The 22,140-nt window shown below is 42.5% G+C and overlaps 1 protein-coding gene across 3 annotated transcripts in view; it reads left to right on the top strand.

Moving 5' to 3' along the window:
• The first annotated feature begins 696 nt into the window (after positions 1 to 696).
• Positions 697 to 22,140, top strand: part of UBAP1 (ubiquitin associated protein 1) — a 47,708-nt gene continuing 26,264 nt past the window's right edge. Inside the window, exon 1 of one of the 3 annotated variants that reach the window (XM_052775208.1) lies at positions 697 to 873. The gene's annotated coding sequence lies outside the window, so the exon portion shown is untranslated. The remainder of the gene's footprint in view (positions 874 to 22,140) is intronic. The other 2 variants (XM_052775209.1, XM_052775210.1) reach the window with 2 other exon arrangements.

Below are 22,140 nucleotides of genomic sequence, written 5' to 3'. Positions count from 1 at the left end.
TTCTTTTATGCCATTTTTTGGTGTTTTCATCTAACAAACCTCAAAGACAAGGGTGCTGTGAAAAGCCAAATTGAAAAAAAAAAAACTATAAAAGAACCTCACAGGCTTTCCAGCTTCCCCTGAGGATAAAAAGCCCAAGGGATAATTCTAGTTTGGCTGTTTTCAGCCGTGATTTACCATGATTAATCCCCCTCTCCACATCCTCCCTCACACACACACAACCGCTGCCTGCATTTTGGACAAAACCCTTCCATTTCGGATCAAGGCCCTCTCAAAAGGCTGAAAACCCGCTGCTAAAGCTGCTCTTGGGGGTAAGCGCCGTGCTCCAGTGCATCCTGGCGGGATTGTCCCCTCAGCCGCGCCGCCCGCCCCTTGTAAGGGGATAACGGCAGGCGTCGAGGCGGTCATGGCTGCTGAGGGAAGGGGCTGAGGCGTATGGGGCGAAATGCCCCCTCTGGGCCCGGCTCGCCGCCTTCATTCAGCCCCTGGGGAAGTCTGTCACTGTGCTCTGCTGGGAGAGGGGCAGCAGGTGCTGGAGGAGCCCCCGGGCAAGGCCGGAGCCGGGGACAAACCCAGGTGCCGCCACCCGCCACCTCTGCCCCGCCCCTCGCGAAAAGAGGGGGGGCTCCCTTCGCCCCGCCCCTCTCCCCGCTGATGTGGCGTCACCGTGAGTATCTCCCGATTGGGCCGGCGGGAGCAGGTGACCTTGTAGCGTGACGTTAGTGTGTAGTCGGGGAGGCGAGGTGGAGGGCAGGTAGACAAGATGGTGTCGTCCGGTTGTGGGGCTGGAGGTGGTGACACGGTGAGGGTTTTGTAGGGGCGGGCGGTGGACAGTGACCGCGGGGATAGCCGGAGCCGCCAGGCGCCGCGCAGGTAACGAGCGGGCCGGTAGAGGGTGGGGGTGTTGGTCTCTTTTATAGCGGGGCCTGGGCGGGGGGACGCAGCTGGCTGCTCCCCGGGCCCTCCGCCCCGCCGCTGGGCTAAACTTCGCCGCCGCTTCTCCTCGTCCTGGGTGAGGGACGCTTCGCGCCCGCGTCGTGATTCAGCAGATGTGAAGTACTGGCGGGGCAGCTGCGGGACCACTGGCCTCTCGCGGGGGGGGGCTCGCAGGCTGGGGAGCCGCTCCCCTGGCCGCGGAGGGGAGCGAGCCTGTGGGCGCTGCGTTAGCGTGTAGCCTTGCTCCGCCTTCACGGTGCCTCGATACTGCTTTTGAAGGTACTGTTTAATGGAGGTAAGAACCTGCACGGTCAGCTTAGAGGGATGGAGTCCTGGCACTCTGCCGTCCTGGGTTAGACCTGGGGAATAGAGGGAGGTCAGGCCAAGTAGGGTGACACTCCTTTTCCTACACTCTTCTGTTTTCCGGCAGTTTTGGGGACTGCCTGAGTCAAGGTAATACCTTTCTGCTTAATAACCCTTGATGAATTTGCCTTCTAAGATCTGATTGCTGTTGAAATCTGAGTAAATGGTTAGCATCCATGATATTTGGAAGTAAGTTCCTTTTCACGGTAATTAAATCTTCTATGAAGAACCAAAACATCTGCTTTTGTTTGGGGGGGTGTATGTGTGGTTTTTGTCAAGCCTGCCTTCAGGTAATCTGTTAATTTCTGGCTCTTGTGTTGTGAAAACCATAGTACTCATCTTCCCTATGCCACTTGTGACTTTAGGTTTCTACTGTATTCACTCTTTAGCTGTGTTTTCTTGTAGGCTGAAGAGCCAAAGTCTTGTTTACTTCATGGGTTGTAGCCCTCCACATCTATGCTTATTACCTATTTCTGGATCTCTTCCAGTTAGCTGTTCTGCTTTTGAATGGGGAAGAGGATCATATATTTCTCTGCATTTGAGATGCAGACATACCATGGATGTATACACTGGTGTAAGAATACTTCAGTTTTGTAGTTTCTAACTTCCTGATAATGCCTTGTGTTCTGTTTAGCTCAGTGCTTACTAGAAGTAAAACATTTAACACTTTTATGAAGCTATTTAGTATAATTCAAGAACTGTCTTCCTGAGTTTTGATAGCTCAAAATCTATCATTTTAAAGGGAAAGTTAGGATTTATTCTTTTAATTAGTAAAAAATTTACAATAGATGGAAATGAGTAATCACCTTATCAAATGTTTTTATTCCCCACATGACTTAAAAATTCCAAACAAGCCAAAAAAAAAGCAGTCTTACAGAAATCTTATGATGTTGATGCTGTCTCATTAGAATAGAGATAAGCAGGTGGACTCTGGCACTTGGCTGTGCAACTAATATAGCTGCCATCCTGGACTCGGTAAAAATGTATTCATATTGAATTTAAGCACTTTGAGGTGGATATTCCTAAATGACAAGTGAGTATTGCCAAATTAAGGAACAACTGAGTTGTGACTGGTGATGTAACTTCAGTGGCTGTGCTACTGATAGAAGGCATACTGCATCTCACAGCCTGTTATGGGGTTAAGAGGCTAGTGGGAGCTTGGTGAGGGGAATCTTATTCCAACTGTGATCTAGAGTGTTAAGGAAAAAGAGGAAGAGGTGGTATTGCAATTAGCCAGACCTCTTCCTTGCCTTCCTTCCCTTATCGTCCTTGGAGCATGGGACTTTCTGCCCCTGTGCAGGCACTCCTGCAACTGCTGGCTTCCTAGGGCTGACCCTGCATACCTGGGATCTCTGCTCTGCCACAGCATTTTTCAGGGAAGAGGGGGGGGAAAAAAAACCTGTTTTGGCCGCCTCCTTTCCTTTTCTCCATACAGAACAGAGCTATGTGTATAGCACTGTACTAGCTATGGGGAAGGGAATGGGGCTGAGATGGTATGTGTGGTAGCAGCATAGCAGAGTTGGACCAATTTATTCAAGGCCATGTGCTGGATGGTGTTAGGTTGCAGTACCACGGTAGTACTGCTACTTAATGACTTCAGTTTTTCTGTACAAGCAGAGCTGTGATTCAAAAGTGGCAGTGGTGCTTTAGATCACCATTGCAATTGGGTGACAAACCTTTTGGGCAAAACCTTAATTCTAAGGATAGTGGGGGAGAAAACATGTAGTCTTTAAACTTAGCTTTTGCAAGCTTGTGGTTTTAGTCTCAGAAACAAAACTGAAAGTGATTGCACCTTGTCTCACTGGCTGGGTCTGGCCTGCAAGTTTGATACTTTTTTTTTTCCCCTTGTGAGTGCACTGTGGAACAAAGGAGTCAGGGAAGAAGTTGCTTCTACTAAGATCAGACACTGCATAAGTCAAGTGTAAGCTGAAACAAAGGTACCTGAAACTTCTAAGGGAAAACCAAGGAAATATCAGGTGTAAGATATGTGAATTAATAAATGTTAGTTTCTCTTTAATGAATTTAACTTCAATTTTCAGAATATTTTAAGAGTATACTGATCAGTATAGAGAATATACTGATCAGCTGGGAGACTGTCATGGTTTAACCCCAGCCAGCAACTAAGCACCATGCAGCCACTCACTCACCCCCCCCAGTGGGATGGGGGAGAAAATCGGGAAAAGAAGTAAAACTCGTGGGTTGAGATAAGAACAGTTTAATAGAACAGAAAAGAAGCAGCTAATAGTGATAATGATAACACTAATAAAGTGACAACAGTAATAAGAAGAGGATTGGAATATACAAATGATGCGCAGTGCAATTGCTCACCACCTGCCAGTCGACACCCAGTTAGTCCCCGAGCAGCGATTTCCCCCCCTGCTCCCGCTCCCCCCAGTTTATATACTAGATGTTATGTCACATGGTATGGAATACCCTGTTGGCCAGTTTGGGTCAGCTGCCCTGGCTGTGTCCCCTCCCAACTTCTTGTGCCCCTCCAGCCTTCTTGTTGGCTGGGCATGATAATCTGAAAAATCCTTGACTTTAGACTAAACATTACTTAGCAACAACTGAAAACATCAGTGTTATCAACATTCTTCGCATACTGAACCCAAAACATAGCACTATACCAGCTACTAGGAAGACAGTTAACTCTATCCCAGCTGAAACCAGGACAGAGACTTACTGTATAGTTTATGTTGATGGATAGAAAAAAATGATGAAAAATCATCAAAAACAAGTGGAAGAGCTCCATCTCCATTGTTTACATGGTGTTTTGCAGTGCCCAGTACTTATCCTAGAGACAAAAATCTCTAACTAATAGAATAGGAGTCAGGTTTCTGGACCAATCCAGCAGACCACCTCATCTAATTCTGTCACACTGGCAGCCAGAGCTGTTTTGGCTGGTGCTGGTGGCAAAAGTGCTATAATGCCACAGAAGGCATCACTTTATTTATCCTCTTCCTTTTTAATTGTATAAGCTTATGGTTTCATGTTGCTTCCACAAACTTTAGGGATTGATAATTCAGGACATTTAATATTGTTGTCAGTGTCCAGTCTCTATATCATAAGTTTTTGACATCAGCCTGTTCCTGTATTTTACAGTTGGTGCTGGGTTGAATATTTTGATAAATTGATCTGTGAGAAATTTAATTTTACTTATTGGACAGAATTTCTATCCAGCCTTCTCTGGCATTTTGTTTCTAACATAATTACTCCCAGTCTTTTCAATCATAAATTCCAGAGCTTCAGCTGTGCCCTGGTTTCATCTGGGATAGAGTTAACTGTCTTCCTAGTAGCTGGTACTGTGCTATGTTTTGAGTTCAGTATGTGAAGAATGTTGATAACACTGATGTTTTCAGTTGTTGCTAAGTAGTGTTTAGACTAATGTCAAGGATTTTTCAGCTTCTCATGCCCAGCCAGCAAGAAAGCTGGAGGGGCACAAGAAGTTGGGAGGGGACACAGCCAGGGCAGCTGACCCAAACTGGCCAACAGGGTATTCCATACCATGTGATGTCCCATCTAGTTTAGGAACTGGGAAGTGGGGGCGGAGAATCGCCACTCAGGGACTAGCTGGGTGTCCGTGGGTGGTGAGCAATTGCACTGTGCATCATTTGTACATTCCAATCCTTTCATTATTACTGTTGTCATTTTATTAGTGTTATCATTATTAGTTTCTTCTTTTCTGTTCTGTTAAACTGTTCTTATCTCAACCCGTGGGTTTTGCTTCTTTTTTCCCCGATTTTCTCCCCCATCCCACTGGGTGGGGGGGGAGTGAGTGAGTGGCTGTGTGGCGCTTAGTTGCTGGCTGGGGTTAAACCATGACAAGCTGTCATTTTACAAGGATCTTTATCTAAAGGCATTGCTATCTATTTAAAATTGATCAGTGCAATTCAGATCAGTGTCAGTGTAAAGAAGGTCTAGTGGAGCTATAATTGAAAAGCTCTGGAAGATGTTTTTGAAAATGATTGAAGAAAAGGCAAAGAAGGGTTGTTTACAAATTATAAATAGCTTTCTTGTTTGAAAAAGTAGGTCTTCTAGGGTGTATTGAAGGTTGGTTTCTCTTCCCTGTATTGTGTCTGCTTGCTCTGATAACTAGGAATGCAATGCTATTGATCTTATGGCATGTACCACTCTACAATCAATCATTGGGATTGCAGTTGATGGATACAACCCTGAGCTCACAGTTTTTCTGTGTTAACTACCTAGGTAGGTAATCCTCTCTGGTATGCAAGTGCATTGCTTAATGCTTTGACCCTCTGACTTGGTTTGAATAAGCTCATGTTCTGTGTCCCTAATGACCTTTTGCAGCCAGTGTAGTCTTGTATTGAGGTCTCCTAAGAGAAACTGAGTATTGGGGTTTTTTTCCTCTCTTAAATGATCAGATTTATTCCAAATCCTTGCTTGCATGGGGAAGGCATTTTCTTAAATGTTAGGAAATACTGTCTTTCCTGTGGTTGGGAAATTCTGAAAGAACAGCTTCTATGTCCAGACTTGGTGTGGGTTTTGGTGGTGTTTTTTTTTGTTTTGTTTTGTTTTTTTCCCCCCCTCTTTGAAAGGCTACAAGGTCTTCTCAGAATCCTTTAAGCTTGCGATGTACTTGAAATACAGAAGTATATCAAAGGGGGAACAGAATATCATTGCTCTGACTTAAGTTTAAATCTTTTCTAGAAGGGAAAGCAGATTGGTTCAAAATACCATGTTGCATTAGTAGTATTACAGTTTCTAACTGACCCAGTTCAAATGGAAATTCTGAGCTTGTATTTTCTCAGCTGCATTTTGTGTCAGAAACTTTTACACCAGAGTAATATTTTAAGTTGGGAAATCAGAAGAACATGAGTCTTATCCAAGTAGTAGTCAGTTCTTCAGCTGGAAGATGGTCTGAATATGAATGTACTTAAGCTACTTAGCTATTGGTAGTTGGTATAATGGAAACTAGTAATAGAGTAAAGAATTGTGAGCTCCTAGTTAGTCTGGTCTATGTTGCTGGAGATCAGCATTCGTGATAACTATCTACTAGATTATGTGAAAAATTTGATTTAAGCCCTTTCCTAATGTATATGTTTGTGCTTGTGCCATTTGACATCTCTAGGTTAGCAGCAGATGAAGCTGTGACTGAAGTGACTGGTGAGATTTATTCCCTGAGTTTGGGAGGTTGGATTTCTAAGAGTATGCGTATTACCAGTTGTGCTATGTCAAGTGTTAGCACTGTGCTTAATCTAGACATAGAGATGTGCTTATGTGTTCAACTTGATTTGCTTCATCAATTCTGAACTCTAAAATAAAACTAGATTCCTAGTTTATAAACACTCTGCAAAGTAATTGTTAAAGCATATGTATTTCCTTTTCTGATACAGCAAAGCCACACTGGGTTCCACCCTAATGACTAATACCATCATGTGGTGTCCTTGCACAGTAATGTATAATAATTTGAAATAGAAATATAGGAGGCACGTATAGTAGGGAAAGGAGTTTATATGAATAAAATCACCATTAATCATCTGGAATAAAATTGTGTGTGGTGAAAAAGGTTAGAAAAGCTTTATGCTGCATACCCTCTGAGAAAATAATCTGTTCTTAAATGTTTTAATTAAGTATTAGGTCACCACAAGCAGTTTGTTGCCAGTCTATTTGACTTCTTGGTAGAAAAAAGCTGAAAGATTAATGAGTTTCATTTTGCTTTCTGTGTTCGTAACAGTATAAAAATAAGGGGTTTTATTGTGCTTTTCAGAAATGGGAAGAGAGGGAGTGAGTAAGTTAATGTATCCCCTAAATCAGGTGTGAGTTGGAGTTTTGCAAACAAAAATGGATGGAAAAATTATGGTAGTATAAAATAACTTTGCACTTGAGGGGGTAATGAACCATGAAGATTTTGGGGGGCAGATTTCTATATTACGTGCCTTGAGATTTGTGAGCTCCTTATAAACCTAGATTTGTTAATCAAGCTGTAATTCTATCAATGGTCATTGGCTGGCAGGGCTCTGTACCTGCAATTACTTTTACAACTAAGCATATAACTATTTGAAGTATCATCTTCTAGATGCTATTCTGAGGAATAATTTAAAGAAAATGTTTGGGTAAGAAAATTCTTTATCAAGTTTTAATCAGCCAAATATTTGTGTTACCATTTTAATCTGAAGAACTGTCAGACTTTGAGTTGGGGGGGAGATGCATTTCAGGACTCCCACAGCTGATAAGGAGTTTTGTGCTTGCACAAATGCAAAATGCAATTCCTTTAAGCCAGTGAACTGTCTGTGGAAGAACAATTGCTAGATTCTGATTGGTGTCTTAGCAGAGGGCAGTTTTCAAAACTGCAGTTACAGGCTTCCTTCTCTTTTGTAGAAGGGAGTTTAATACGTGATTTCTGTTGACTTACCTGGAAATCTTTTGATAGCTGGTAAAAAGCTCATAATGTATTCCTAGACCACTGAGTGCCTGTGCTTAGTAATGTAATTTCTTTGCAAAGAAAATACAAGTAAAGACGGTAAAAAGCTTGTTGCTTTTAACTAATGCTATTGAATTTTTCTTAATTTGTATGCAAAGAGAAAGCTAGCAAATTCAAGTGTGGATGTAAATGTAATACTGTTATGTTCTGTAATCTCTTCTACATGAAGATATTCAACTGGAAAAGCCTTAATAAATACAGCTTAAAGAATCCACAGGCATATTATGAAATGCAAGGTAAATGAAGGTAGACAAAGGTGAAGAAGTTGAATGTGGCATGAATGGCTAGGTGGCCTAAGCTGCTTTTGGAGCTGGGGATGGGCTCTAGAAATACACATTTGGTTGACAGAATGGCTGTGCCACATCTGTTTGTGTGACATGATAATGTCATCCTTTTCATACCTGAGCTTCCATATTGCATATGCAAGTAGTATATAGTTCTGAAGGTCTGCCTGTCTCTTGGGACGTTCTGTATGTGTTATGATATTGGACTGATGAAGAAGTTCTGCCTTCTACCTCTCTACCTTCTCTCTCTCCTCTCCCAAGGAGATGAACACTTGAAATACACCAGTATTTAGTGCAGGGATCTAGCTATACTCTGGATAAATTGATTCTACTGAGTAACGTGAAGGTCTTCTCTCCCAACTTGAAGGGAAAGAGAGAAGTTGTGTATCCATTGTACTACAAGCCTTCTTCAAGGCATAGTTCTCCTGTAATTTGATGTTACTGCAGGAATGTAAATGTGATGCTCCTGTTCTGTTGTTACGCAGCACTGGATTTATTTGCTAAAGCAAGCTGGGTTGAATCAGATGTATGGGTTATAAAAGAGGCAGGCTGGGACTGATTCTCAGGTTACAGGAGAAAATCTGATACTCTTTCCGCTTTCCTTCTTTAAAAGAAATAATCTTGCTGCTTTGTCCTAGTAATGATGGTCTATTGAGATAGATCTCTGTACTGTTAGAAGTCCCGTATTGTTGCCAGTCTGTTAGACATTTGGAGAGGAAAAGCTGTGGGTATGACTGTTGGATGGTCGTGGGGCAATCTCATCCAGCAACCTACTCTGGTCTAGTTATAAAATGGAAGTAAGGCTAGATTACTGAAGCCGAGTCAGATCTGTTCAAAATGTCCTGAGGAAATGAAGCTAATGCATCTCTGAAGGCTGCTTTTGCACATGAAATGAGCTGTTTCTGTTTAGTTATTCATTGCTTTAAGTGTTTCAGGGGTTGCATTCATTACTATAGCTGCTGAAGAAATTTCTAATAGGCAGGAAAAAAGTTTATACCACTGAGCAAGACTGGATATATAGTGTATAACAAAATTGCAGACTTCAAATTCATTTAAGTAGTAACTTAGAAATAAAGTTTGGACTAAATCCAATTTCATGTTATCAATCCAGAAGAATATCCTTAAGGCTTTTATAGTAAGATGAAAAGATGAATAGGAGTGATTTGATAGAGAAAATTGGGGGGGGACGACACAAAGATATTGGTCCAAACTTGAGAGAATACAGTGAGATTCTGGGGGTAGCTGTGGATTTGGGATTCAGGAAATACAAGTTCTGTTCTGGCTTTATTACTGACTGAGCTGGATGACTGGGAAAACTGTTTCAGCTTTGTGCCCTGTTCCCCACACCTGTGCAAGAGGGGTAGTTTTACTGCTGGTTAAGTGCCTTGAAAACTATTTTGAAGTCTCATATAAGAAATAGGTAGTGCTGAGGGTATAAGGGAATTTTGGCGAATCTACTTTCCGCTCAGGGGAAAGATAATGAATGAAAAGTGTGTACATGTGTGTAAGGGCATTCAATTCCTGGCAGTATGAATATCCTGTAGCCTTCTAGATTTCATCTGAAAGCAGTGTCTTTCCGTGGCTTCTTTTCCATTTTCCATTCCACTTGAGCATGAAACTCTAGTTCAGTCTTCATACGCTCTTATCATTGGGAGGCTTGTAATTGTGTGCGTGTTTGTCGCTTCCAGTATCTTGTGAGTTTCTGGATTTTGCTCTGTACATTCGTGATAGAAAGGTTCATCTTGAGGACTGGGTAGTTGCTCTGCTTTCCTTCTCAGAGGGTGAGGATTGTCTGCATGTTTGTGTATCTTCACTGCTAGTAACCTCAGCTGTGGCAGTTGCACAGGTAGAATGAACCTTGTTTAACAGATGTACTGACTCTCTTGGTTTTTTTTCCCTGTTGCTTGTGGCTTCCATTCCTGAACTTTTCAATCCATTGTTGGACTATAGACTGAACCATATTTCCATTTAAGCAGCCCTAAATAGAGGGGCCTTTGCTGTTTGAGAACTCCAAAATCAAGAGATTGCAAGGAAGATGTTTCTGCTCAGGACTGGAGTGTGCTGCCTTCAGGTAGTGTAGGTCACCGAAGTTTTCTAATATGCAACACAGCAAACAGCTAATTTACTTATCATATTCTGTTTTTGTAATATATCCGCTACAGCTGAGGGCAACCTCAGTTTGACTTCTCTGCACAAAGATAAATTTCTACTTTTCTACACTAGACAAGCTTGTTCAAGATGACTTAATTGCCTGTGTTCCCAATGAATTCAATTCCAGAAGTGTACTTGGTGTGGGTACCACTACTTTGCTGAGCCTGTTCAGGTGTCTGCTGCTGTGCTTTGGGTTGGTGTGGTGGGGTTTTGGCAGCAGGGGAGGGGGCTGCAGAGGTGGTTCCTGTGAGAAGCTGCTAGAAGCTTCCCTGACTCCAAGTCGGACCCGCCTCTGGCCAAGGCCGACCCAATCAGTGACAGTGGTAGCACTGCTGGGATAACGTATTTAAGAAGGGAAACCTGCAGTGGTAAGGGGAGTGGAATGCAAGAGAAACACCTATGCAGACACCAAGGTCAGTGAAGAAGGAGGGGGAGGAGGTGCACCAGAGGAGGGGATGCCCCTGCAGCCCATGGTGAGACGGCAGGCTGTCCCCCCGCAGCCCATGGAGGTGAACCGTGGAGCAGATGCCCACCTGCAGCCCGTGGAGGACCCCACGCCGGAGCAGGTGGGTGCCCCCAAAGATGGCCGTGACTCCATGGGAAAGCCCGTGCTGGAGCAGTCTGTGCCTGAAGGACTGCAGCCTGCGGAAAGGACCCACGCTGGAGCAGTTCGTGAAGAACTGGAGCTTGTGGGAAGGACCCATGCTGGAGAAGTTTGTGAAGGACTGTCTCCCATCTGAGGGACCCCATGCTGGAGCAGGGGAAGAGTGAGGAGTCCTCCCCCTGAGGAGGAAGGAGCAGCAGAGACAATGTGTGACTAACTGACCCCAACCCCCATTCCCCATCCCCCTGCACTGCTGCTGGGGAGGAGGTAGAGAAAATCAGGAGTGGAGTTGAGCCAGGAGGGAGGGAGGGGTGGGGGGAAGGTGTTTTAAGATTTGGTTTTACTTCTCATTATCCTTGTTTTGATTTGATTGGTAGTAAATTAAATTGATTTTGTTTTTTCCCAAGTTGAGTCTGGTTTTTGCCCATGACCATAATTGGTGAGTGATCCCTCCCTGAACTTGTCTCAACCCACGAGCCTTTCTTTATATTTTTTCCTCCTCATCCCACCAGGGCTGGGGGGGAGGAGTACGCAAATGGCTTTGTGGTGCTTTGTTGCCAGCTGGGCTTAAACCATGACATGCTATTTTCATGTCAGAGTATTTTTTTTGGTAGCTGGTAATGATACTTCTGTTCTTATCTCTTTTTAAAGAGCAGAACTTAATCTTTGCTACCAGCTCTGGTCTTCTCTAAAGTTAACAAACCTTTTCAAGAAATAATTAAGGTGTAAGTATTCACTTTAAAACTGTTTCCTGCTCTTTATGCTCTGTTATGCACCAGTTCCATGTTTAATTAAAATGAGTGGAACTTGCTCATTTAAAATATGACTTCTGGTAGTGGAATTTAATTCAGTGTTGACTACTGATAGTATTTCCCATCTAGGTAATATTTTTAATGCAGTCATTCAGTCCTGTTTGGACTGGATGAAAAAAACATGAAAGCAGGCTTAACTGGTACTATATCTGGAGATGAAACAAGATTGGTTCTTATTTAGGCATTACTGCAATGGGACCATATTTTTATTAGCTTGATTCACTTTTTTATATTTCAATTTTATTCCTTTGTTCTGTTGAGTTAGTTTGGGAAGGAGTATGTCCCTGCTGAGACCTCAGCTCAGTGAACACATGAAAATAGCTGAAGTGGGTGTTCACCTTGAATAGTGATGAGGTTTGGTTTTTTTGGTGGTGTGTTTTTTTTCTGTCCTTGTCTGTAAATTTTGTCCTTCAGTGCAGCAAAACCTGGGATCTTTTCAGACGTGTATTTCTGTATATGCTTATTTTCTTGTCTCTGTGTGATGGGTTAACCCTGGCTGGATGCCAGGTGCCCACCAAAGCTGTTCTATCACTCCCCCTCCTTCTCAGCTGGACAGGGGAGAGAAAATATAACAAAAGGCTGGTGGGTCGAGATAAGGACAGGAGAGATCACTCACCAATTACCATCACTGGCAAAACAGACTCAGCTTGGGGAAATTAACTCAATTTATTACCAATCAACCAGAGCAGGGTAATGAGAAATAAAACCAAATCTCAGAACACCTTCCCTCCACCCCTCCCTTCTTCCCAGGCACAACTTCACTCCTGGATTCTCTACCAACCCCCCAGCGGCACAGGGGGATGGGGATGGGGTTTACGGTCAGTTCATCACACGTTATTTTCTGCCGCTTCATCCTCCTCAGGGGGAGGACTCATCACACTCTTCCCCTGCTCCAGCGTGGGGTCCCACCCACGGGAGACAGTCCTCCACGAACTTCTCCAATGTGGGTCCTTCCCACGGGCTGCAGTTCTTCACAAACTGCTCCAGCATGGGTCCTTTCCACGGTGTGCAGTCCTTCAGGCACAGACTGCTCCAGCGTGGGTCCCCCATGGGGTCACAAGTCCTGCCAGAAAACCTGCTCCATGGGCTCCTCTCTCCACAGATCCGCAGGTCCTGCCAGGAGCCTGCTCCAGCGCGGGGTTCCCACGGGGTCACAGCCTCCTTCGGGAACCCACCTGCTCTGGCGTGGGGTCCTCCACAGGCTGCAGGTGGATATCTGCTCCACCGTGGACCTCCATGGACTGCAGGGGGACAGCCTGCCTCACCATGGTCTTCACCACGGGCTGCAGGGGAATCTCTGCTCTGGCGCCGGGAGCATCTCCTCCCCCTCCTTCTTCACTGACCCTGGTGTCTGCAGGGTTGTTTCTCTTACATGTTCTCACTTCTCTCTCCAGCTGCCATTTTCCCATCTGTCCCAACTTTTTTCCTTCTTTAAAAATGTTATCACAGAGGTGTTACCACTATCGCTGATTGGCTCGGCCTTGGCCGGCGGCGGGTCCGTCTTAGAGCCGGCTGGTATGGGCTCTGTCGAACACAGGGGAAGCTTCCAGCAGCTTCTTACAGAAGCCACCCCTGTAACCCCCCCCCCCCCCGCTACCAAAACCTTGCCACATAAAGCCAATACACTCTGTCTTGATAAGAAGAGTTGGATGAAGACAGATACCTATTGGCTTAGCAGGAATGACACATGACTTAAGGACAAAATGAGCTAGCACTGAAAGCTGAAACTGTATCAGTGACATGTTGATGGGTGGAAGAAGATGCATAAAACCCAAAAAATGTCAAGTAAGTGTGTGAAGAATGTCACATCTGTAGCACCTAAGATGGAATTTGCATTTCTTGCATTAGCGCTGTCAAGACAAAGGCAAACCAAGCTTATGAGGTACGTTTTGAAAATTAGGAAGGTTTGAGTTTTATGTTGTCACTTTGCAGAAAAGTGTTTTGGTGAGCACACTTTTCTAGGCATGCTGTGATCAGCTCTTGGGTGCTTCAGTAATAGGAAGTTTTTAGAACTTCTGCTTTCATGTATCTCAAAGTGTATATTTGGTGAAAGAGTAACTTCCAGCGAATAGGGGTGTTTCCTGGAAAATGGGCAACACTGAGAGATGAAACTGAAAGAGGGTAGATTTAGATTGGACATAAGGAAGAAATCTTTTTTACAGTGAGGGTGGTGAGGCACTGGAACAGGTTGCCCAGAGAAGTTGTGGGTGCCCCATCTCTGGAAGTGTTCAAAGCCAGGTTGGACAGGGCTTTGAGCAACCTGATCTAGTGAAAGATGTCCCTGCCTGTGGCAGAGGGGTTGGACTAGATAATCTTTGAAGGTCCCTTCCAACCCAAGCCATTCCACGATTGGTGGCTTCTAAATTAAGTGAGTTTGCAGGGAACTTGCATTCTCAGAACGTGGCTCTTTCAGTTGAGAGAAATGAGGTATGTCAATGGAAAACAGGGATGTCATATGGCTGGAAAAGTTCAGCAGTTTTAACCATGTTATGGGAGAGATCCTGTAGGGAGTGGGAGAGGGCTGTTGGTGGCCTTATGTGTATTTAAACTGCTTGGACTGAGGGTGCAATCAGGATTTGAAGCAGTGGCTCCCATGCTGAGTTCAAGTTTTTAGCCTGCTTGCTGCAGGGCAGGCAGTTGTTTGTAGGCGGAATGGTTAATTTAACAGGCTGTATTTTCTGTCAATACTGTACTGAGTTTTGCTGGGAAAATATTAAATGTGTGGTGAGAGTGGGTAGCGCATGTGACCCTAGTATAAGAGGAAAAATTGACGAATCTATAGTAGTCTAATATTGGTCCCATTATTCTTGTACAGTGCAGTACACATGTGTTTTGGCTGAGTTCAAATATATGAAATAGCAAGTGATATCTGCCCTGCTAGCTGATTTTATTTTTCCATTTTAAAACTTTTGTCCAACTTGATTTCTTGCTAGATGTTTTTTTGTCTGCTTTATTAAAGTAATTCCATAAGCATTTGTATTTCACCAAATTTCTAACCAAAATCATAAATATCAATAAATAGTACCATTTCTCTTCTGAGCTGTAACAAGGAAAAGGTAACATCTATAGCTTTCTTCAGAATGGATTTTTTTTTAAGTGGAGTCATTTAATTGCTGTAGTGTGTTTAAATGCATTAAAATCTAGTTAATTAATATTTATCAAAATAATACAAATTGCTTTCTGCAATAAAATAATTTTGAGTTCTTGTGTCAGTATTGGGAGTAGGTCCTGGTATTATCAACAGAGTTGAACTTGTTTCTAGATAATATAAGATCAGCTACCTGTACACCTCTCTTGGTCAAAGAGCATAAGAAGAAAAAGCTTGAAACTGCATAGGTTCTATTATTTTTGGATTAAAAAGGGGATTTTCTGATTAATGGCAAAAGCTGTTTTACTCTTGGCAGCATTTTGGGAACATTTGTCTAGCTCTCCTCATTCATAGCTGGGACAAGTCTGAAGGATTAATAATATTCAAGTACTTCAGAGTCAGCTTGTTACATATTGAAGTGTTACTGCAACAAATAGAGCAGCATTTTAATTAGCTTATGCTGCTCTGGGTTCCAGACATACATTTTAAATGTGCAGGATATTCCACTGATTTTCATACATCTTTACCAAAATAACAGAATAAGTGGGGTATTTTGTTGTTGAAGCTAGCAACTTTCTCTAGCTAACAGTCTCTCTCATTCGAGAAGGGTTACGTTGAAATATTAACTTTCTTCCAAAGTGCTAGGATTAACTAAAAAAGTTAATGCACGTACCTGGCTCTGGCTAGTGCTAAGATTGCTGTTAAAGATTTGACTTGTTTGTAGTAGTATGAAGTCTTGTACTAATTAAGCTGCAGTAGCTAAATTTGTTAATAATTACTAGATGTTTTCCATCTGACTATTTTAAGCTCTCAGAAGTGGTAGGTATTTGTTATCCAAGACTTTAGATATAGTAGTTAAAAGCAGTTGCTCTGCTTGTCAAATTTAGGACTTGTTTCCTTACTGCGTTGTGAGATTATTATAGCCCTCACTAGTGGTACAAGTGCTGGATCATCTTTTATCACTTTTTTCCTAGAATGTAGGAGTTGCACAGCATATTTATATTTTCTGCTATGGTTTATCCTGCAAATTTCTGTCTTGTTTCTGTTTTATCTCAAGGAGGGGGAGATGGTCCTATTTCTAAGTTTACCACCCTTTTCTTGGTGATGTTGTAGCTTCTAGATTAGTGAAGCAGATCTTGAGAAGCAAAAAAAAGTAAACTTTTTTTTTTCCCCTGCTTTTCTGTTTAGATGATCTTTAACTTAGGTAACAGTCACTAGTAGGAACTACACTCTAAAAACCCACATCTGCTCTTGGAGTTGACAGAACCTGGACTATCCCCTTATTTGCCGAGTTTGGAAGTCAGGCCGGCCTTAGATGTTAGTTGCAGATGCTTTTCTCTTGTGGCAGGACTCTCTTTTTGGAAAGAGTCCATTTTAAAAAGGTCATCCATTTGCTGCAACAGTTAAATGTGAATTTAGAATAGGTACATCTTCTGTACTCATTTGGCACGTCAGTCTCTGGCCAAAGGAAAAGCTTGCACTGATCTGCCTTGATCATAGGGCTGTCTATAAGTAATTTTCAGTTTTCTTATGCTCTTGCCTGTGAAACTTGTAGTTCTAGAAGCTTCTGTGGTATATAAGCTTCAACTTCATTGGAAACTTGTATGGCTGGTAAGTGATTCTGTGATTGAAAAACTGGTGCATTAGTGTACTGCATTTCCTCAGCCTTGTAGGGTTTTTCCTTATTTCTGGGTGAAATGTATGGCAAATTACCTTAAGTCCCAAATACACAGTCAGGATCTTAAAGGAGGAATAGAGCTGTCTGTTATCAGTTAAGAGCCTTAAATTCTTAATCAGCTCAAATAGTATGTGTTTTTAACAAGTGCAGTGTCTTTAATGAACAAAGTGGGACATGACATGAGGATAGCTGTGTAACTACAGGTGTCTAATATTAATGTAATGAATCCATATGGAGCAACAGAGCAAGAGATGCTGTGCTTTTCTGAGAGCCTGTGGAAGAGTTGTCTTTTGCTTTAACTTCCCATTGATTGATATGTACTGAAGCAGGAGGTCTAATTGCCCACTATGTCAAGTTAAGCAACGGCACAATTTGAAGAATCAATTTCTCCAAATGTTTGTCACTGCTAGGAAGATGCTATCAAACATCTGCATGTAAAGCCTCATAATGGATGTTATTGCCATCGATAAAAAGTGTTGTCTTGTAATCCAATAATGTGATCTGCACACAGACCTACTCTTCAGGGTCTCTTTTCTCCCTGTCCTTCCTACTTGCGTGTTCTGGAAATGTTTTAAAGTGCTGTTTTATTGGTTCCTGTCCCTCTGCCCCTCAATCATTGCACTGGAAATAACAAACTGAATTAGTTTGATGTTACAGGCTGTCCTTCAAAATTTAGCGCTCTCATCACAGTTGCTTGGATTGTTGATCCATGGAGTGTGTATGCAGCAGAGATATCTTATCCCTTCCTCCCTCCACCCCCTGTTGTCAGTGTAATACCTACTCTGCATTTGGTTAAATGTAGGGTGACCACTTGTACTTATCCCATGAGATGAAGACATATCATTAGATTTGTTTTAACTAGTGGCCATTGAAAATTGAATGGAAACTCCATACCAGTGTTTGCTTCGAGGAAGGTCTGGTTTGTTCTTGTTGATCTTAAAATAGAACAAGAACCTTAATGTACCTTATCTCCTGGATTGCAGTAGATATACTTAAAACTTTTTTTCTGTTAAGACTAGTGAAAGTGATGCTTCCCCCCCCCCCCCCCGATATAGTTGCAACGTGTCAAATCTAGTTTTACGATGACTTTATCCAAAGAGCTGTTATCAGTGGCTCAACATCATCGTACTTTATGAAAAGGGAGTACTTCCACGCAGCTGACTGCGCTCGTTGTTTGCAGAACCGTTAGAGGTACAAAGCAGAAGCAGTTGCAGATTTTGGGGTGATGTCATCTATTTGGAGACTGCAGTAAATGAAAACGGAATCTGTTTTGTACTGTAGTAAACTTCTGTGATCAGCTTTTTACTGTCGGTCTCGTAAGAGATCTCACATGCGTAGCAATAATTGAACACTTGCATAGGTGGGAAGCTTTGATATGAGAATCTTAACTTTTGTTTTATCTTAGCAACAGGCACTGTCTACTTCTATTTTTGTTGTATGAGGCTATATACAGAATCCTGATGTTGGTTATAGCCTTTCACTTGCACTGAAACAAGTAGTTATAGTAAAAACTTAAACCACTGTCTAAATCTGGAATACCTGTGATGCATTAGAAATCAATCACTTGAATCAAACTGCTTTTCACTGTTTCTCAGTGTAAAATCAGTAGTAGTTCATGAATGTAATATAGGCAGCAAAAAAAACCTTTTTTTTTTTTTTTTGTCTTTACTTTGTAGTTTTCAGAGTGAATGGATGTATCCTCAGTTCTGTGTACTTAGACTACACAATGTGTATTAGCAGGCAAAATGGAAGTTGCAAGATCAGGTCTCTCTTCTCTGAAAATCATAGATGTGCTGAATTGATTATGGTTGATAACTTGAGGCATTTTGGTTTCCTCTGACCCATAATAAATACATTTCTCATTTATCTGCGTCTTAGGTGGGAGTTACTTCAGGGAATTCATGTAGTCTGGAATCTAGACATACTTGCATCCCAAAATGAGGGATATAGCAACAAGAGACCAGTTCTTCTTGACAAATAGTTAAATTGGCTTGAGTTATCACTGAGAAAGCTGTTCCAGGTACCATTAGTGATAGGATGCTTCCAACTTGACCAGTCAGAGCCCTTTCAGAAGAAAAGGAATGTAGATATAAACTTCAGGGGAAAATACCACTAGAAGGAACATGGAAATAATAATTTAAAAACACCCCAACTTCCCAGCAGCTCCTCATGAGTCACTCTTGGTAGTAATTTTTTTTTTCTCATCTGTTGATTAGACGATCCCTTTGGTATTGCTTGACTGCACCAAGTCATGCTTCTCTGCATTCTCCTTGTTGTCTGGCAGCACAGCTAAGTAGTCATTCAGGTTTAAGTGGTGATGTGCCAGGTGGGCTGTCTTGGTCATCTTTATGCTGTCCCTTCAAGCCTTTCCAGCTTGTCATCTCTCTCTCTTTGTGCCAGTTGTTTGTGTCATCAGTTTTGTCTTGTCACTTCTCTGTTTCTGCATCTTTGTGTTAGTTTTTTGTTGTGGTTGTTTCTCTGTCTCCCTATCCCCTTCTATCATCACTCTGAGGTCCTCTGCCCTCGTCCTGGGCTCTGCTATACTGTGTTCCTCTAGCTGGCTGGTTTTAAGAATGTTGCCCTATTGCCTCAGTATTAAGTGAAAAATGAACATACAGACAGGAAGGGAAGAGCTCACATCAGGTTGCTTCAGTGGCTGCTGACGTTAAAGTTGCTTATAACTTTTAGGCACTTGTAGCCCTGATCTTCCCTTCAGAGGGTTAGCCAGAACCAAGAATAAGGGAATGGGGCTGAGAAGGTCTACATTTATAGAAGAGAGCTTGTAGGTGGCTGTAAGAAAACCTTGTAGTACTATGCAACTAACTTGTTTCCCTAGCCCAGGAAAGGTGTTGAAAAAGATTACATGCAGTAGAGTATGTTCTTTGTAAATTTAAAACGTACAGTAAAGCATCAGACCAAAATTTGTGCCCCTATGCACTATTCCCACAGATGCCCTTCAACATCCTGTTCTGTAGTCTGGAGATCAAAGGCAACAGTGATAGGGCTGCAGTCGTCCATTAGCTGGTTTGGAGTAAGGCTTTGGGAGCAAGTCCTTTAAATCTCTAAAAGAGCGGTAACAAAGGTAAGCAAACCTTTACTGCACAGTGTAATGGCTTTGACTAAGCAAATACAGTTCAGGCCCAGAAGCATAGTAGTAACATCAGTAACCTTCTAACTGGCTGCAAATATTTCCCCTCCCTTCCCCCCCCCCAGCTAGCAGGACAGAGCAACAGCAAGATGCTTGTAACAGTGGTCCCTGAATAGCCTATCAAATCTGATTAGTCAGAAGACACTAGTTTAATTAAACCCTCTTTGGAAAGGAGGTGACAAAATGTGGCTGGCATCCTGTTCTAGCATTACTGTGTGCAGTGCTTAACAATTCTATTTACTGACAGTGCCTTCTGCAGTAATGGTATCTTAATAAGTGCATGCTCACGGTGCATCAGGAAGAGCTAGTGTGCTATAAACTCAAATGCTACCTGAATCTAAAGTGTGACTGTCTCTGGAAATGGTGCATTTCATGATTAGCTTGCTATTGATGTGCCTTAGCCAGTTCTATAGTTAAAATAAGGTGTTGCACATGGCAGAGGAATCATTTTTCCCACTGCACCTTGAAGTTAATGCGGGTGCCTGGTCTGCGCTAGGATTTTACTACAGGATTGCCAACAAAAGCAAGATACTTATTGCTTATGTGGGATATTTTGACACTGAGGACACATTCAAGGCTTTATGCAGTTCCAGATTGATATACTACTGCAAAACTCCCTGGATGTTAGACGTGCGCATCTTTGGTTCTGCGGGATTCGTACACATTGCTACTAATGTTCCTGGAGCAAATTGATAATGTCACGGTAACTTAGTGTTCAGTTACCCAAGATCAGTGTGTGAGATGGCAAACTTAGTATGTCCTTGCAATGGCCTGCTGGAGAGGGGATATAAATTATCATTCTAAAAACGATCTCTTTGAATTTTCTTTTCAATGTCCTTTATGTAGGTACAGTCTGGAGTAAGCTGCTTCTGGTAAATGAGGTAGACAGCATAAACTCTATTGCCTGTAGGTAACTGGTGCTGCATTGAAAAAGCTTCCTTGTCAGTTGAGTTGCCAAAGTGAGGAGGTTACTTCCTCTCGTCAGAAGTTTTAAAATCCTACAGAAACGGAGCACTTGCTTTTCAGTCTGAGGTAGTAACTAGAAGAAAGATGAACTCTGAGAAATTAAAGGAAGTGTGTAGAGGCCTTGTCCCTAGTTCAGCTCTGCTGTAATAGTAGTGGATGATGGGCAGCCATAGTGCATGCTTGCAGGCAGCGTGTCAGTCTCCGGTGACATACAGAGGAGCGGTGAGGTATGTGAAGGCTGTATGATTTCACATGTGGCCTGGTTTTTTCAATAATAACAAATCAAGTTGACATCTTAATTGCTACTCTTGTACAGAGGAACTAGCAACATAGCAGCTTGTCTGACAGTGTGATCTGGGTCTGAAAGGTGCAGCCTATTTCATGTGCTGTATTCTGCAGTCTGGTCTCTGCGGCACTGGGACTAATAAAGCCCATTCAGCTCTAGTAGTTGACATGCAACTGTACTGGGTATTCTTGTGGCTTTGCCCTTGACAGCCTTCTTGAGATGTCAGGCTCGGCACTGTTACACCTCCTTTTTCTGCAGTCTTTGAAGCTGCAATGTTTTGTTTGCTTCTGAGAAGCAGTTGCTGGCTAGTGACAAAACCAGTTCTCTGGCTTAGTGGAGTGGTTTTGGATGTAATGCCAATGTTGAGAGAGATGGTGAGATGTGCTAAGAACCTGACAAATGTAGAGCAGAATGACACACAGCTTTTATGTACAAGGTATGCCTGGAGTTGCCCAGCATGACTCACTTCCCCATAGCCTAGTGTCTGCTTACTGTGTTTCATGAAGTCTGGTTGTACCTGGGTAATCATCTTCATACAGCTTTGACTTTAGCTGTGTGTTGAATTCCCATTAGCCAGTAGGGTTGGTTCACCTATTGATTTCAACATAATGTTGAAAGGGACCTTTGCACAACAAAAGGTACTTTCCTAAAGTACTTGAAACTGGCTCTCCCTGACCCCAGATGTGTCAGCAGCTGCCAGGGGGAATAGTTAAGCTGTCTGTGTAACCCTCACCTTATGACACCCTTCCTTTAAGGTAACATTTGCAGTTGGAACCCGCAATGGAAACAGTGAGGCTGAGAGTAAGATCTTGATTGGGGAATGATGGATGTGAATGTTAGATCTGGTCCAAGTTGTGCTTTGAGCACTGTCTGCTGCTGGTGGGGGTGTACCAGATAATTTCATGTTTTTGAAGAATGGCTGTTGGACATTTCAGTCTATGAGCTGGAGGACTTCAGAAGCAAAGGGCAACTCTGATTCTTTGTCATGTATAATGTCAAAGGAGGACTTAAAAATTCAGTTATTCAAAGAATTATGCTGTGGCATCTTGAGAAAGATCTTGTGATGTACTTCTAATCTAGCAAAAGAACCAGTTATGTTATTGAACACACCATAAGCATCCTGGAGCAGGGTTTTAGCTAACAGCTAATTAGACAGTTAATTCTATCTTAAAAACAGCTCTTTTCTCAGGACAGGCCTGCTCTGTGTTAAAAGTTGGCTAGGCACTTCTGTGTTTAACATCTTGGCAATGTAGGATTTGCATCCAAATTTTAAAAGTTGTTAGTAAAATTCTGTGGGCAGTGGATGAGGACTATTGTTAGCATTGTTTTTTTGTGTGTATCTGAAAACATCTTCCTAATGGTACCATTTATTATATACCTAT

This window comes from Harpia harpyja, chromosome W (genome assembly GCF_026419915.1).
Source record: "Harpia harpyja isolate bHarHar1 chromosome W, bHarHar1 primary haplotype, whole genome shotgun sequence".
Classification (NCBI taxonomy): domain Eukaryota; kingdom Metazoa; phylum Chordata; class Aves; order Accipitriformes; family Accipitridae; genus Harpia; species Harpia harpyja.
This window is presented reverse-complemented; position numbering and strand designations above follow the sequence as displayed.